Source organism: Mandrillus leucophaeus, unplaced genomic scaffold (genome assembly GCF_000951045.1).
Source record: "Mandrillus leucophaeus isolate KB7577 unplaced genomic scaffold, Mleu.le_1.0 Scaffold66, whole genome shotgun sequence".
Lineage (NCBI taxonomy): Eukaryota > Metazoa > Chordata > Mammalia > Primates > Cercopithecidae > Mandrillus > Mandrillus leucophaeus.
In genome coordinates this window covers 1,596,094-1,614,112 of record NW_012107141.1, presented here as the reverse complement: position 1 = coordinate 1,614,112, position 18,019 = coordinate 1,596,094, and the positions used below count along the sequence as shown (strand labels likewise).

At 39.8% G+C, this 18,019-nt stretch overlaps 1 protein-coding gene and 1 pseudogene across 2 annotated transcripts in view; both read right to left on the bottom strand.

Annotated features, from left to right (window-relative positions):
* Positions 1–18,019, bottom strand: part of HSD17B12 (hydroxysteroid (17-beta) dehydrogenase 12) — a 169,058-nt gene that overhangs the window by 115,430 nt on the left and 35,609 nt on the right. The window lies entirely within an intron of this gene.
* On the bottom strand, positions 1,201–17,109 carry LOC105554833 (annotated as a pseudogene).

The window sequence follows — 18,019 nt, the reverse complement described above, 5'->3', positions numbered from 1 at the left end:
CCGTCCCCAGCCATGCAGAACTGTGAGTCAATTAAACCTCCTTTCTTTATAAATGACCCAGTTTCAGATAGTTCTTTACAGCAGTGTGAAAACAGACTAATGCAACAACCCACACATAGAATGAGAGAAAACATTTGCAAATCATCTATATAATAAAGGTTTAGTATACAGAATATATAAAGAATTTGTATACCTCAGTAACAAAAAGACGACCCAATTTTAAAATTGGGCAAAGGACTTGAATAGACATTTATCCAAAGAGGATATACAAATGGCCAACAGGCATAAGAAAAAAGCTCGACATTATTAGGGAAATGCAAATCAAAACTACAGTGACACACTAGGTTGACCGTAATTTTTTAAAATGTAAATTAAGTGTTGGTGAGGATGTGGGGAAATTAAAGCCCTTGTACATTGCTAGTAGAAATGTAAAATGGTGCAGCCACTGAGGGAAACAGGTTGGGAGTTCCTCAAAAAGATCAACAGAATTACCAAATGACCTGGCAATTCCACTCCTAGGTATATAGCCCCCTAAACTGAAAACCTGTATTCAAAGAGAAACTTGTATATGAATGTTCCTAACAGCACCACTGCCAATAGCCAAAAGGTAGAAACAACTCAAATGTCCAACAAATGATGGCTGAATAAACAAAGTGTAGTATATCTAGATAATGGAATATTATTCAGCCACAAAAAGGGATTAAGTACTGATACATGCTACAATGTGGATGAACCTTATATATAAACATCATGCTAAATGAAAGAAGCCAGACACAAAAGGTCATCACCGTATTCTATTTACATGAAACATCAAGAATAAATAGGTAAGTCCATAGAGAAAGAAAGCAGATTAGCGATTGCCAGGGAAAGTGCAAGGCAGGATAGAGAGTGCTTAGTGGATATGGTGTTTCCTTTTGGGGTGATAGAAATGCCTTGAAACTAGATAGAGGTGAAAGTTGCACAATAGTGTGAATGTACTAAAGCCCCCTGGATCGTACACTGCCAAGTGGCTAATGGTTAATTTTATGTAATGAGAATTTTACTTGAATTTCTGAAGTGATTTTACCTTTATTTCCTTCACTTTAAGTCAATCATGAAATTTCACAGTGATTTCTAGGGTGGGGGCAGAAGGAGGGCAGTGTTAAGAATCATCGGAGCTGTGGCCCAGTTGGCCCGTGGAGATGCAGGCAAGGTGGGCCCTCACTGGGGCAGCTGGAGGGGCATGGACTGCCCTGCTGGCAGGTAGGTGATGTTCTGAGAGCGAGAGCTGGTACACGATGTCCTCCACAGCTTCCAGCTCACACAGCTCAATCAGGCTATCCCCTGCGGTGGCCAGTGAGTTGGTGATCAGCTCGGCTGCCTTGGAGTCGCCCTCAGCAGACATGATGGCCGCCTTATTCTGCTGCTCAGACTTTTCCACCACGTATCTGGCCCTCTCTGCTTCCTGCTGAGCCACCTTTTTGGCTTCCATGGCTTCTGTGAACTCCTTCCTGAAAGTCAGATGTGTCAAGAACACATAGTCCAGGATGAACCCAAAGGTGGCTGCTCGCTCCGTAAGGTCGTCACTCACCTGCCTGGAGACCAGCTCTCTCTGGGTGATTAGTTCTCCAGCATCAAAGTGTGCCACCACTGACTTGAGGATATTGGTAGTGATGGGCAGCAGCACACGCTCGTCATAGTCCTCTCCGATGCTAGTGAAGATGTGAGGAAGCTGGCTAGCGACAGGCCGGAAGAGGATGCGCAGTGTGATGTTGACAATCTGTAAATCTTCGCTACCAGTGATGACTGGCGCATTACATGGTCGAGAATGACAAAGATAATTGGTTTCCGTACCCATGGGATGAGAAAGTGAGTCCCTTCCCCTACCACAATGTCCTGTACTCCATGGAATTGGTCAAAGATGACAGCTCTGTGCCCAGCATCCACATTATATAAGGCAGAGTTTACCACACCTCCTGCAATGGCTAAGGCCAGGTCAAACTTGCCAATGGACTCAAACACTTTGGCAGCGATGTTTTCTTCTGCTGGGCCCTCTCACACCTGCTTCCACTCTGACCTCCATGTGAATTCCCCCTAAACCTCTTTTTAAAAATTACTAAAGATTAGCTTTTTATCAAAGGCTAGAAAAGGAAAGGAACAGAAATTGCTGTTTTGCTTGGTGTATCATTCCTTGAATTTGGGAAGTAAAACTAATCAATATATCACTCAATTTACACTACAGAATACAGAGAAACCTAAGTTTTGGCTGCTTCTATGAGTAGAACAGCCTTTTAAAATTTAAATCTAAATGTATCAAGTGCCTAACAGGTGCCAAACACAGTAGCAGATACTTTACAATGTCTGTTTTAATGGTCCCAACACTCTATGAGGTACAATCAGTAGTTGCCCAAACAACCCTAGGAGGGTGGTAGATAATAAGACCTGATTAAAGCATCTAATTTAACAGATGAAGTGACAATCTCAGAGAGGTTAAATGACTTGTCACTCATCACATCGTAATCTGATCACCACAACATAAACCCAACGACACAATACAATATTTCTTTATAAACTAGGAACTACCTATAACAGACACATTTAGCAATAATGTACTGTGCATACACAAATACTCCAAAGAGTGGATTCCATATTAATCTGATAATGCTGAATCCAACTTTATTTTTCATTATCTTTAACCAACATTTTAATTTCAAACGGTCCACCTGGTATTTCCCAAATATAACATGCCAGGGAATCAGTTTCATATTGTACTCAAGTCACTCTTCACCACTGAGAATGACATTTTTCTTTATTCCCCATTCCCAGCAGCCACTTTTTAAATAACCTGAGGCTAGGCATTGTGGCTTACATCTGTAATCCCAGCACTTTGAGAGGCCAAGGCAAGAGGATTGCCTGAGCCAGGAGGTTGAGGTTGCAGTGAACTATGATCATGTCATTGCACTCCAGCCTGGGCAACTGAGACTGCCAATTAATTAATTAATTAATAACTTGAACTTCAACTGAGTGCAGTGGCTCACATCTATAATCCCAAGCACTCTGAGAGGCCAACGCAGAAGGATCACTTGAGACCAGGAGTTCAAGACCAGCCTGGGCAACAGCAAGACCCTGTCTCTACAAAAAATAAAAAAGGTTAGCTAAGCATGCTGGCATATGCCTATGGTCCCAGCTATTCTAGAGGCCGAGGAAGGAGGATTCCTTGGGCCTAAGAGTTAAGAGGTAGCAGTGAGTTATGACGAGACCACACAGCACTTCATCCTAGATGACAGAGGCCCTGTCTCTAAAAAAAAAAAGATCCACCACTGACTGCAACCAATAGCCTGACTGCTGCCCCCTCATTTTGCAGTTTCAATGAAACAACTAACCAGCAGCATTTCTTCCTGATAAGAGATCACCAACCAGGGAGTGTGTATAGTCCATTCTCACGCCGCTGATAAAGACATACCCAAGACTGGGTAATTTATAAAGGAAAGAGATTTCATTGACTCACAGTTCAGCATGGGTGGGGAGGCCTCAGGAAACTTATAACCATGGCAGAAGGGAAAGTAAACACATCCTTCTTTCACATGGTGGCAGCAAGAAGAAGTATAGAGCAAGGGCAGAGGAGAGTCCCTTATAAAACCATCAGATCTCGTGACAACTCACTATCAGGAGAACAGCATGGAGGTAACTGCCCCCATGATTCAATTACCTCCCACCAGGTCCCTCCCACCCCATAAGGGGATTATGGGAACTACAATTAAAGATGAGATTTAGGTAGGGGGGACACAGCCAAACCATACAGAGTGGTTCTGGCCAGTCTGCAGAGGAAGCACAGCAAACATTTTCATGTGCTCTGCTTCATCTTTTGATGTCAGAAGACCAAAAACTCCACCCTGAGATCATGCTAATGCTGCCATTCTTTGGACATGGGTTCCATGCCATGGAAAGGTCTGAAGCTCAATTGCACATGGGCACATTTTCTTCTTCCATGAATATTCATGATGCCTCCTAGCGCTTACTGAACATACGTATTTGGCCACTCTGCCCAGCATAAATTCCTGTTCCCTTTGCCCCTCCCTGGAAGTGTCTGTTTCCGACTTCTGGTGGGAGGCTTTGCTTCCCAGCCTGTCAGGATGACCACCCTGCAGGCTGCAACCACTTATGAGAAATAAAGCTCTCCTTTCCAAATTTATGACCCTTTTCATTCTTCAGCTGACATGATTACATTAAAGATCTCCTTAGCTTATAAACAGTATGCAAACACACCAGTAGGACAATAGCGTCTACTACACAAGTGCCTTTGAAATACTGTATATAATTCAGGTTTAATAAAAGTGAAAGAGGTATAATGAGATCTACCTGGCAATTTCACTAGTTAACTTATCTTCAGTGGTCCACATTTATATCCACCAGGATAGATAAACATAAGGGAAGGTCTAGTGTAGATTATTTGATTTATTTCAACCTAATTCATCCAGTTTAAGATTTTAGGCTGGGCGCGGTGGGTCACACCTGTAATCCCAGCACTTTGGGAGGCTGAGGCGGGCAGATCACCTGAGGTCAGGAGTTCAAGACCAGCCTGGCCAACATGGCGAAACCCTGTCTCAACTAAAAATACAAAAATCAGCTGGGCGGGGTGGTGCGCACCTGTAATCTCAGCTACTTGGGAGGCTGAGGCAGGAGAATTGCTTGAACCCAGGAGGCAGAGGTTGCAGTGAGCCGAGATCAGACCACTGCACTCCAGCTTGGGTGACAGAGCAAGACTCTGTCTCAAAAAAAAAAAAAAAAAAAATGATTTTAATAATATTCTTCATATAAGAAGTGGGTAAATTCTCCAAAAACAGAGACCCTGGATTTTATTCACTCTGTCTCACCTCACTAAGAGATTTAGAAATGAGATTTAGAAAGCTATTCTCCTTTTAAGCCATCATGCTTATCACAGTAACACTATAATAAAGTTTGGGCCAGAGTCTCCTGGTGAATAATTACCTCTTCTTTAAGGATTAAATATATCTTAAAGGCACGTGTTTAAACATACTAATGCTGAGGCCCAGCACACTCCTAGGTACTTTACAACTAGGAGAAATCAAGTCAATTTACTTGTCATGCCTGACTCAGGCCTGGTCAAGAACTTCAAAACAGTCTTACCAAAAGATAGTTTAATAAACAATTTATTCATCTTGAAGACTGAAATAAATAATGGTAGCATCAACAACAAATGCGAGAAAAGAAAGGCAGAACGCTCATCTATTCTCAACTAATTTTTTTTTCTCATCCCTGAGAAGTCAAAACCATGGAAGCTCAACACAATTCCTTCTTGTTATACAACATCCAGCTGGATCCTCTTTCTACTTTTTGGTAAACCCCCAGACTGCCAATAAAATGATGTTAAACAACTTAATGACTAATAGACTTTTCAAAACGAACACTCAGTGAAATTCACTTCCAACTAAATCTTTTTAAAGGGGTTTCATATAATCCAACACAATTTTTCTCAGTTACAGAGATTATACGCTACATAAAATAGTGGTGGATTGACCAATAGTCAGAAAATCTATTTTCTGGTCCTGGTTCTGCTAGTTAAATCAACCTGGACAAGTGGTTGATATTTCTGAGCCTTAGTTTCAGCATCTTTACAATGTAGTTGCAAACTAAATGAATACCCAAGACCCTATGAGTCCACGACTACGATGAATATAAAATCACAGTAATGACTTCTCTCATCTTTAATTTCTTAAAAAAAAAAAACAAAAACCCACACATCCACAAGTTTTAGGAACAGTATAAGTCAAGTTAGAGCTGTGATTTAAAATAATAAGCCTACAGTTGGCTCATCTTCAAAAATTTAAAATAGAAAGTACATGAATAACTGAATTAAAAGAAAAACACTTTTTATTATTTTTACCTTCTCTCCCACAGACTTTTAACAAGAAAAGAAGAAACCTTGAGGCTAGTTTCTATGACTTTTATTTCTTCTGTGAACCCATAGGTGGAAGTGCTAAAGACTGGTGAAATAACTTTCTGTTTATCATTTGAAGTTTGTTTTATTCAACTTCTTAGCTAAGCTACCCTTTCAGATGCAGCGGATGGGCAGCAGGTACAGCTGACTGTGAGCTTCACGGAATCAAAGCAAGCATACTTTTCTCCCTTCAAGAAGCTACCTCTCATAAGTAGAACTTTTAATAAAAGTCTGATTTAAATGTCCTCTTAAGCACTTTTCAGTGATTTCATTTATTTACTTACATGGCTTTTTATTCTACCAACGCATCATAGAAATTTCCTGGTCTCCAGCAAAAGTTTAAATGTAAATTATTTAACAAAGTTTCACTGTCTGGACTAGAACTCAAAGAGAGAAAAAACAACTTCTCTGATGTCTAAAGTTATAGTTGTGCTGTTACTGACCTACTCACATACTTTGCAATTAATTAATTAAAAAATTAATACCATCTGCTATTTAGCATTTTGAAAACACCTTCAATCCATCACAAGATTAGGACACTACTAAATATATAAACTTAGTATCTTATTAAATTCTATTAAATGTACAATAGTCCTCGTTTTACTTAAATTGTCATTGATCTTTAAGATAAAAGGACATCTGAAACAATTCTTTAAATGTCGTAACTTTCTATGCCATTTGCTGGCCCTTGCTAACTTACTACTCTATTGTCTTTCCCTTTTAGTTTGTCAGAATGAACAAGATCTTTAAGATGCTGGTATGTGGCAGCACTGTTTACAATACCAACATTGCAACCATAAGGGGCCACTAAATACATTTTAATATGTAATTATAGAGCATATATAGCACATATAATAGCATATAGATATAGTATATAATTGTGGTGCATACTAATCTTTTATACCCATATCTGTATCTATATTATATAGCATATCTATATTACATATTATAGCATATCAATACAACAGAACACAATATAGTTATCAAAAATTATGGCACCAAAGAAGGGTGACTGGCAGTGAAAACTGTCTATGATACACAGCCCAGTGAAGAAACAATGGATTATTTTTTAAATTAACAAAAATTAACTATTTTTGTTTTAACAATGTTTATTTCTCCAGAAGATCTTTAATTGAAATTTCTAAGGATCATCACCTAATGATGAGTCAAAAGAAGCTTACCAATAATCTAATTCATAAATAATCCGATTCCCAGATACAGTGGGAGGAGTAACAAGTACAGTAGCCATTTTTTGTATTGGGAAAAAAATGTAAAGAATCTAAAAGAGCCACAGACCAAAAAGTTGATGGTAGTTACCTCTAGGTAGAGGAATATAAGTAATTTTTCTTTTCTTTTCTTTTCTTTACTTAGCTGAATTTTCTAATTTTTCTATAAGTAAATATATTTCTTGTATAATGTTTTTATAGTTTAAAATTCAAATAAAATTATATTCTGTATATTAGTTAAACAGAATTGGGCCAGGTCCGATGGCTCATGCCTATAATCCCAGCACTTTGGGAGGCCGAGGTGGGCGAATCACCTAAGGTCAGGAGTTTGAGACCAGAACGGCCAACATGGTAAAACCCCGTCTCTACTAAGAATACAAAAATTAACTGGGTGTTGTTGCAGGCATCTGTAATCCCAGCTACTTGGGAGGCTGAGGCAGGAGAATTGCTGAACCTAGGAGGCGGAGGTTGCAGTGAGTGGAGACTGTGCCACTGCACTCCAGCCTGAGCGACAGAGTGAGATTCAGTCTCAAAAAAAAACAAAAAACAAAAAACAAAAAACAGAGTTACACTATGCAAGCCCCCATGTGGTTACTGCCACAATTGAGATGTCTGCTTAATTCAGTTAGCATGTAAAGCCTAGGACAGAAAAACACATAAACTCAAGTTTTCTAGAAATGAAACAAACAAAAAAGGACCAAACCTACTCTACCACCTCGGGAGAAAGGGGAGGCCACTGCCCGCTATACATTACTGGCATAGTTCATCTCTCCCAACCTGAGATCAAGAAGTACACTGGCAAAGCAGAGAGAAAAAGCTCTGATTAAAAACCAAAGTGGATTAAAGGGTAGAAAGAGGGTGCATTATTGTGTTTTTTTTCCTACTGCTTTACCATAACACCAAGTACTTGGAGAAGGAGAGTTGTAAAACTCAGCATTAAGAGATGGTGGTTTGTCCTATGATGGGAATTTATATCAACAAAATGCCTTTTAAGCCAGGTAGGGTGGTGTGTGCCTATAATCCCAGCTACTCAGGAGGCTGAGGCAGGAAGATCAGTTGAGACCAGGAATTCAAGACCAGCCTGGGCAATACAGCAAGACTCTATTAAAAAAAAAAAAAAAAAAAAAAAAGCCTTATATTCATGAGTTATTTTTTAGCATGCTCAAGATTCAAACAGAATCAAAGTTCATACAAAGTTCCCTCTAAACTGGGACTTCCCTGAAACCTTCTAAACTCAAGATTTTATTTAAATATAACACAGCCACCTTTGGTTAGTTAGCTGATCCCAATAACGTAAGAGTCGCTTGGGAAACACCTAATGAAAATCACAAGGACTGCTGTAATATTTTACATAGAATATTGTCTGATGGAATCTAACATTCCTTCTGACAAGGGCTACTCAGTCTAACAGCACCAGCAAGGCCATATTCAGTTTCAGGAGGCCTCTTGGCCTGTGATGCCTCAGTCCTTTCTATCATATGCTATCTGACTATACAATTGTCTCCTTCACTGAAAATGAGCATAATGTTGTACCATGACTGAATCCTTAATATAAAGTGTATTTAAGTAAGTTCACCCTTTATGTGATAACTCTGGTCTCACATTTATACTACATAAATAAAATATATTCTTTGAATTATTACCTAAAGCAAACTTTCCCAATTAACGAAGCCTTCAAAATTTTTTTAGAATGCAAGTACTCTCCATGTCCCCCTGGCCTCCACTTTGGTTATTTTTATAAATTTATATTTTCTTACACCACGTTTTAAGAGTGGACCATACTTGTATTTTGACAGGGCTGGCAGCTTCTAATTAGAGATAGAATGTGTACATGAATACAGACAGAAATTTTAATAGGCAGCACATATCATAATATTTGTTCTATAAGAGCTATTTAGACACAACCTAAATGTGCTTGAGAATTTGGTCCATTTGAAAGCTCATGTTGAAATTGGAAAATTCTTCTTTCATTTAAGAGATAACCAAGTAAAGAAACAAACAACAAAAGACACTCTCCTTATGAGAAAAGGATTCTAATGGTCCCTGCTGGGTAAGATATCTGCATGATGCTTAGCATCGGAAAGCCTGTCTCTGAAATATGATAAAGCTCTGGACCTAATCTCATCTAATGGTAAAATTCTGCCAGAGTTGTGGAAATTGTGGGTAACTGTGTTTAGATGAGCCATCTCAAGCCCTTACTAACGCTCTCAATTTCTCCTTTCTTCCTTTGCTCGGGCTTTAGGGGTTCAACCTACTTGTATTCCCTGACCATTTCCTCACCCACTCTATCCCCTGGACTATGGAATGAGAGGCTATCTCTCCAGCTACTTCTTCTCTTATTGTCCTTAGAGACAAATAAACCTGGCCAAGTTACCAAACTATCTAAATTTACTTATCTGTAAAATGAGAATAGTATTAGTACTTAACTCAGAGATTAGGATATGAATACCAAATCCTTAGACTAGTGTGATACATAATTAGCATTATGTAAGCGTCAGCCCATATGCTTTTATTATCGTTAGTATTAAGTATTTAGAACAACGTTTGATTTATAAGCACTACTACATATTACTGTCACTATTAAGTACTTGATTGTTAACTGTTACATAAAGTGAAAATAACATGAAATTTTTTACTTTAGAAATCTTAGAAAAATCTTGCATTCATGGCTCCTGACTACTTGATGACCAACAAAGCACTGTTGCCAAAACTGCATTTTGAGATGGCTCAAAATGGCTCCTCCATTGTTCTCATATCTGTTCCTCTGTTGTGTCTTTCTCTCACCTAGCCTCATTTATTCAAACTCTGTTGTTCCCTTATGGCCTAACTTAAATGGGCCCACCTTCACAAAACTTTCTATAAAGCCCATCTTCTAACACAGTAATAACTTACTATTTTCATATTACATTGTTTTGTTTGTTTTTGCCTCTCTCCCCAATTAGAATGTAAGCTTCATGAGGACAGGAATAACTGCATTTTGTTAGTGGATGAATCTTTGTGCCTAGAACAGTACCTGGCATATAGTTTATCGATAAAAAATTGTTGAATAATTAATATTCAATCTGGTCTATGTCAGACTTGTTAGATTAATAAATCCTTATCTGTTTAAGCCACCATAGTTGTTATTCTGTTACTTACAGCTGAAGACATTCCTGATATTAAAGCATTATAGAATATGCACAGAATATTTATTATCCCCATCATTGTTATTCCTGTTATTATTAATTAACCAGCATTTATTATGTGCTTACCATGTGCTAGGCATGATGTTCAGTATTTTTAGCAGCTTGTTAAATAAGCATCATCTTTTTTAACCTTTACAGTAATTTCTGAGGTACATACCAATTTTATAGATGAAGAAACTGAGGCTCAGAAAAGCTGAACAGTTTGCTCACGGTAACAAAACTAGGAAATGACTAGCATAAACTATAAATGCAAATTTCTGGCTCCAGTACCTATACTCTTACCTAGTATGCTGTACTGCCATGTCTGTGAAATATACATAGAAGTATTTTCCTCTTAAAATAACTATAAGCTCTACAAGTCAGAAGTCCTATTCTCCAAGCCATGGTATCCACCAAGGCAATTAATATTTTGGGCCCTCAAGTAACTACTCAGTAAATATTTGTTGCAGAGATAGACAAGTGAATACCAATCCTGCTCTGGGAATCTGAGTTTTTATAAAAATAAGACATGAATATACACTGTTTAAAAATTAATTTACTGTATTCACAAGTATGTGCCCCTAGTTTCTCTTGATTGCAGGAATTTTTCCTTCTGTTTTGGTTATATTTGTCACTCAGGCATCTGGAATCAAAACATCACCTCTGCTATGGTCTGAATGTTTGTGTTCCCCCAAAATTCATAGCTGAAACCCTAACCCGCAAGGTGATGGTACTAGGAGGGGGCATTTGTGGATGGTTGGGTCACGAGGACAGAGCCCTCATGAATGGGATCAGTCCTCTTTTGGAGGTCTGAGAGAGCTCATTTGCTCCGTCTGCTATGGTAGGACACAGTGAGAAAGTACCATTTGTGAACCAGGAAACAGTCCCTCACCATATACCAAATTTTCCAGGACCTTGATCTTGGACTTCACGGTCTTCAGAACTGTGAGAAATAAATTTCTGTGGTTTATAAGCCACCTGGTTTACGGCATTTTGTTTTAGCAGCCCAAACAGGCTAAAACAGTCTCCTAACAAATTAAATAACTGGTGCTCTATGTATTTAAAGATAATGGTGGATTTATTTTCAATACATGGCTTTCTGCCACATATGGTAACCCCTAGGCCCTTAGGCAGCTATTTTTTTATGCAAAATATTTTATGCCAGTCCCTTGTTGGGCAAGACAAGTAAATAAATGAAAACACACACACACACACACACACAGCATACACATACATATGTAAAAACATATACGGAGAAGGCAGTCAAAAACTGACTGGATCCATGAAGAGAATCCCCAATGCATGCATTTCTCTTTTCCTTGTCTTCAGCTTGGTGATCTATAACAGCTTCCCATATCAGACAGTAAGCAGAGATGTGTAAGCAGATGCAGATAGATGAATGAACTGGGTGATGCTGAAAATCTGTGAATTGAAGCATCTAATGCATGAATTGAAATTTTAAAAAAAAATTCTCTTCCTCCAAATAGTTGTATGAACAAATCAAAAGGAAAAGAAGAGTTGGAGGGAAAATGAGACAAAGAACAAAATCTGGTCTATGTGACACATTTATAAAACTGATGGCCTGTCAGCAAGACACTGATGAATATTTTTGCAGGATAAAAATGGCAACGCAGGTCTAAAAATAAACCACTGCTCTGCAGACCTGTCTGGTTCAGCTACACCACTGGAATATAAACATCCTCACTCGTACATTTTGACTCAAGGTTTCACAAAGAAGGAAAAACTGAACGTTTTGTTAGTAAGACAAGAAATTTTACATGGTTATAAATCAGTTATGTTCTCTACATAATATACACTGAATTTAAGTATAATGATTTTCATTTTTTAAACAAGTAAAATAAATGGTAATGACAATATGCCACTAACTAACCTTTTATAAAAGACTATTTCCTTCCAACCCAATTATAATAAAATAAAATAAATATAAAATAAAATTATAAATTATTTCTAATTTGACGTGAATGGCAGATCTAGTCAAAATGCTATCTCAAATGGCTCTTGAAAAGGGGTGAAAACTCTATTATCTCATCTTGCATCCGAATTTACAATAGAAGTTACTACCTAAAATGCAAAAGTGAATTTACTATCCTTTACAAGTAGCACTGTAATTCATCAAGTCTATTCACCTTATTCAATCTTGCCTTATGTTACGATCTTGGTCTTAAATAGTGATTTCAATTCTAAGAGTTACAAACCTCTGGAAGATTCTCCCAGAACATTCGGATGACTATCATGCCACCTTTTTTAATAGTAAAACTGAATTAATTCCCCATAACAATAAAATGTGAATAATAAGTTACACTTGATCCTTTATGACCACACTGAATTGGAATAAATAGAAAATTAAAAATGACCATCCTGCTTCTACCCGCGGCCACTAGTCTATTCACAGCACAGCAGCCAGGGCATCTTTGCAAAAAGTAAATGACATCACATCACTACCCCTGTTCAATTCCTTCAGTGAGTTCCCATTACTCAAAATAGCACACCACCATGGCAGGCTAATTCTTAATTTTTTTTTTTTCTTGTTGCCCAGGCTGGAGTGCAATGGCGCGGTCTCAGCTCACTGTAGCCTCTGCCTCCCGGGTTCAAGCAAGTCTCCTGCCTCAGCCTTCCAAGTAGCTGGGATTACAGGCGCCTGCCACCACTCCTAGCTAGTATTTTTGTATTTTCAGTAGAGATGGGGTTTCACCATTTTGGCCAGGCTGGTCTCTAACTCCTGGCCTCAAGTGATTGGCCCATCTTGGCCTCGCAAAGTGCTGGGATTACAGGCGTGAGCCACCGCACCTGGCCAATTCTTAAATTTTTTGTAGAGACAAGAGCTCACTGTGTTGGCCAGGCTGGTCTTGAATCCCTGGCCTAAAGCAATCCTTCCACTTCAGCCTCCCGATGTGCTGAGATTATAGGTGTGAGCCACAGTGCCTAGTCTCACTGCCTAATTCTTGACAGCAGATAGCTACACATTAAAATATAAATACATCCTCCAATATACATCTGTATACTTCCTCCATTGCAGCTGGTTTGCCATCCAAGTAATGGCAAAGTCTTCTAATGGAGAGAAACAAACAAACAAACAAACAAAACATATAAAGAGCTGTAAGATAAAAATAATTTCATTTTAGGAATTTTCATTTTCAACCTTATTTTTGTAGTAGGGTCACAAAGTTAAGAGAAAACTCTCAATTCCCACTTCGAGCTTGCTCCTCTGTCAGAACTCCCCATGGGACTACCCATTTACTCAGTTGCTCAAGCCAAAAGCCTCAAAGTTGGCTTTGATTCCTCCCATTCCCATATCCCATATCCAATCCTCCATAAGACCTGTCTACTCTCTCTAACACATACCACGTATTACCACTTCTCACTCCTAAAAGTACCAGGCCCTGGTTCAAGGCCTCATCATTTATACTTCCCCTAGATGACTGCAAGCCTCCTTAACAACATCCTACTTCCACCTTTTGCCACTAGTCTATTTACCACACAGCAGCTACAGACATCTTTGCAAAAAGTAACTGACGTCACATCCTTAGCCCTGTTTAATTGCTTCAGTGACTTCCCATTACTCAGAACAAGATCTCAAGGTTTTTTTATGTCCTACAGGATCTTTCATGACCTCATTCATGCCCCTCTTCTACTACCATTTTCTCCTCTTATACTCTCGGCTTTGCCTTTCCTCAAACACCCCAAGCCCAGGTCCACCCATGGGTCATTTCACTTGCTTTTTCCTCTGCCTGGAACATTCTTTTTGGTTTTTGAGATGGAGTCTCGCCCTGTCACCCAGGCTGGAGTGCAGTGGTGCGATCTTGGCTCACTACAACCTCTGCCTCCCAGGTTCAAGCAATTCTCCTGGCTTAGCCTCCCGAGTAGCTGGGACTATAGGCATGTGCCACCATGCCCAGCTAATGTTTTTGTATTTTTAGTAGAGATGGGGTTTCACCATGTTAGCCAGGATGGTCTCAATCTCCTGACCTCGTGATCTGCCCACCTCAGCCTCCAAACGTGCTGGGATTACAGGCATCAGCCACCACGCTCAGAATGCCTGGAACACTCTTACCCCATGTTTGGCTCCTTCTCACACTAAGGCCACTCAATGTCATGTCTTCAGAGAGGCCTTCCTGACCACCCTAACTAAAATATCCCCATCCCAACCACCCATTTACTAGTTACTTTCTATCCCAGATTCTTGCTTTATTCCACTTCCATGTGCAATTACATTATTTATCTCGTATTATTGTCCATCTTCTCCTACTTGAATGTAAGCTCTATGACTGTCTTGCTCATCACCATATTCCCTTAAAAAGCTAACATATAAATTAATAATCTACAGCAGCAAAAACTGCAAACTCAAATACCTATAGGAGCCAGGAGGTCATGAAAGTGAGTAAATCAGGCAATTTCCAGCTAATATGGAAATGAAGGCCCAACACAAAAACAGCTTGCTATTTTTCAAGAGAGACCTGGTATACAACCTTCTAGATAAAATCTTCCAATTGTTTGATGATAAATTATGTTTTGCTTTGTTTTTTTCATTAAAACTCTACCCGACCGGGCACGGTGGCTCAAGCCTATAATCCCAGCACTTAGGGAGGCCGAGACGGGCGGATCACGAGGTCAGGAGATCGAGACCCTCCTGGCTAACACGGTGAAACCCCGTCTCTACTAAAAAATACAAAAAACTAGCCGGGCGAGGTGGCGGGCGCCTGTAGTCCCAGCTACTCGGGAGGCTGAGGCAGGAGAACGGCATAAACCCAGGAGGCGGAGCTTGCAGTGAGCTGAGATTCGGCCACTGCACTCCAGCCTGGGTGACACAGCAAGACTCCGTCTCAAAAAAAAAAAAAAAACTCTACTCAAGCCAAATATACCACATCTGTGAGCCACATACATACACAGGCTACCACTTGTTAACTTCTCACCTATAGTAAATCTTCCGAGTTTAAACTTACTAGGTGCAATAGATTATTCTAAAGATGACTGTTAAGTCATTCCATTCCACATGCTCTTTTGCAATGTGAATTTGCCATTCCTCCCATCAAGAGATGGAATCTATTTTCCCTTCCTTGGATATGTGACTTGCTTTGACCGACTTGCTTAAGGGAAGTGTCAAACAACCTAAAATATGCAGCATTGGTTTTGGGACCTGATGGCAGGCAGAGGCTGAAAAAGTAGAAAGTCATTTGTTAGCAAAGGCCAAGAAGAGCCATGAGAAAATTGCTATTAGATACAGGACAGACAGTGACTCATGTTACATAGTGGTGGAATGTTTGGCAAGACTGTTGTCTGCAATAATATTTACCTAATTTAATAATTACATAAGATAGAATATTTACCTAATTAACTTATCAACTGGCTAAAGATATTTCCAGGTAGAACACTGAAAGTAAGTGCCAATTGGCTTCTTTTAGCTGCATATGATAAAGTACGGGGAAGAGAGAAATAAACTAAAGAAGGACCTGTTTAATTTTTAAGCAGAATTTGGAGGAAGTAAAGAGGGCCCAAAACAGTCTCTACAACTGGCAAAAGATCTGGAATTTAAAAATGGTCTCTGGGGAGATATCAAATCAGAGGTTTGTCCATAAGATCTTTTCCTGAGACCTTGAAAATATAGACCCTTCTCATCTATACAAAGGAACTTCTAAGAATCTTAATGACCTTTTCTTCAATAGACAGATCCAAAGTAAAGACAGTTCTGTCCTGGAAAGGGATTATGAATGTGGCTTTTGGGACATAGAATCAATCCCTAACAACATTCATAGAAAACTCTCAAAGTTTTAAAGAAAGCTATAGTACTAAAAGTACCACCAGTTTGGACTAAAAGAGGAAGAAACAGTTCAAAATGGGAGAAATAAAATATCTGTGGGTTCCCAACTTCACATAGGTAAGAAGCAGGTTGAAAAGCTACTCAGCTACAAATATGACCTATTTCTTATGAAAAAGAAAAAAGGAGGAGAAAGCCAAGAGCCCAAAGGGTAGAGTTAATAGTCTTACAAAACAATGTACTAGGGAACAACTCTCAAGGACCAGAACTGGACACTATTCAAGGTGGGTGGGTGGGTGTGTGTGTGTGTGTGTGTGTGTGTGTGTATTTTTTTTGGAAGTCCTTGTCCTTTATTGGGCAAGGAGTGAGGGAAGCAGACAGACCGGTTGGACGTAGTAGGTGGGTATATAAGGACAAAATGCTACCTGAAAGCCAGCCAACCCACACTCCCCGAAATGGAGGCTAATACCCTTCAAACTCTGGGCATTGGTTGTCTTCCAGGGATAAAAGATGCGGCTCTTGTAAAGCTTCTTGTTACCCTCAATCATGGAGGCAGGTTCTGAGTTCTGGTTTTCCTACAACACTAACTCTAGTCACATAGATCTCTGGAGTGATCAAACACAGTGGAGTGGCAAGGTGAATGTTCCAAAAGGATAAGTAAAACAGGAGTCTTGACCAAGCCCTGTCACAATGTCAATGCCTGTGTATGGCCTCCCAGCCCAACTAGAAATTGACAGAGGCATGTATATGGTGAAAAGATATACATATATTTAGAATTAGCCAGCTAGACTCCATTTAGATGATCCCAGTTTTGTTGGCAACATCCACAGCACTGTAATCAGGAGCCAGTCCAACATATGCCTTCTTCTCTCCATCAGGCTGAATCAGGGTGTTGACCTTGGCCACATCCATGTCATAGAGCTTCTTCACAGCCTGTTTGATCTGGTGCTTGTTGGCTTTAACATCCACAATGAACACAAGCGTGTTGTTGTCGTCTATCTTCTCCATGGCAGACTCAGTGGTCAGCGGAAACTTGATGATAGCAGAGTGGTCAAGCTTGTTTCTCCCGGGGGCGCTCTTCCGAAGACACGTGAGCTGCCTTCGGAGTCGCGGTGTCTTGGGCCGCCGGAAGGTGGGTGTCTTGGGCTGCCGGAAGGGGCCGCCGGAAGGTGGGTGCAGGTCTTCTTTTTTTTTGTGGCTGTGAACACCTTTCAACACTGCCTTTTTGGCTTAGCCTTCGCTTTGGCTTCCGCTTTATGAGGGGCAGGAGCTTCCTTCTTTGCTTTCGGCGCCATCTTGTGAAAAAGCTATTCAAGGTATATTTTTGATACATGGGGTAAGAGACTTAGTAACATGTGCTCAGATGAATTTCAAAATTGCTATGGAACAGTGCTTCCAATTCTTCCTCTTTTTAAATGGGAGCGACTACTACAGTTTTCTTGCCCCTGTCTCACCACTGTATGATGGATGGGGGATGTGAGACAGAGGCAGGAAACTTATCTTTTCATTCACAGATTTCTACATCTAACGAAGCTGTACTGGAGCAGCTGTGCCTAAGAAATCTCATACGCATCTGGACTTTAGTTAGATGAAAAGATACTGGACTCCAGGTCGATGCCATAATGAGATAAGACTTCTAAGAGAGGAGTAGGTATATTCTGCATGTGGAAGAAATGTGAATTGTTATGTTCAGAGGGCAGACTGTAGCAGACTATTTCCAAAGATAGCTACAACAATACCTTCTATCTCATGCCACTTTGCTATAGGAACTTGACATTCTCCCATCAAAAGGTAGAATATTTTCCCTTCCACTTAAATCTGAGCTGGTCCTGTGGCTTGCTTTGACCAACATAATTTGGTAGAACTGGCTGGGTGCAGTGGCTCATGCCTGTAATCCCAACACTTCGGGAGGCCAAGG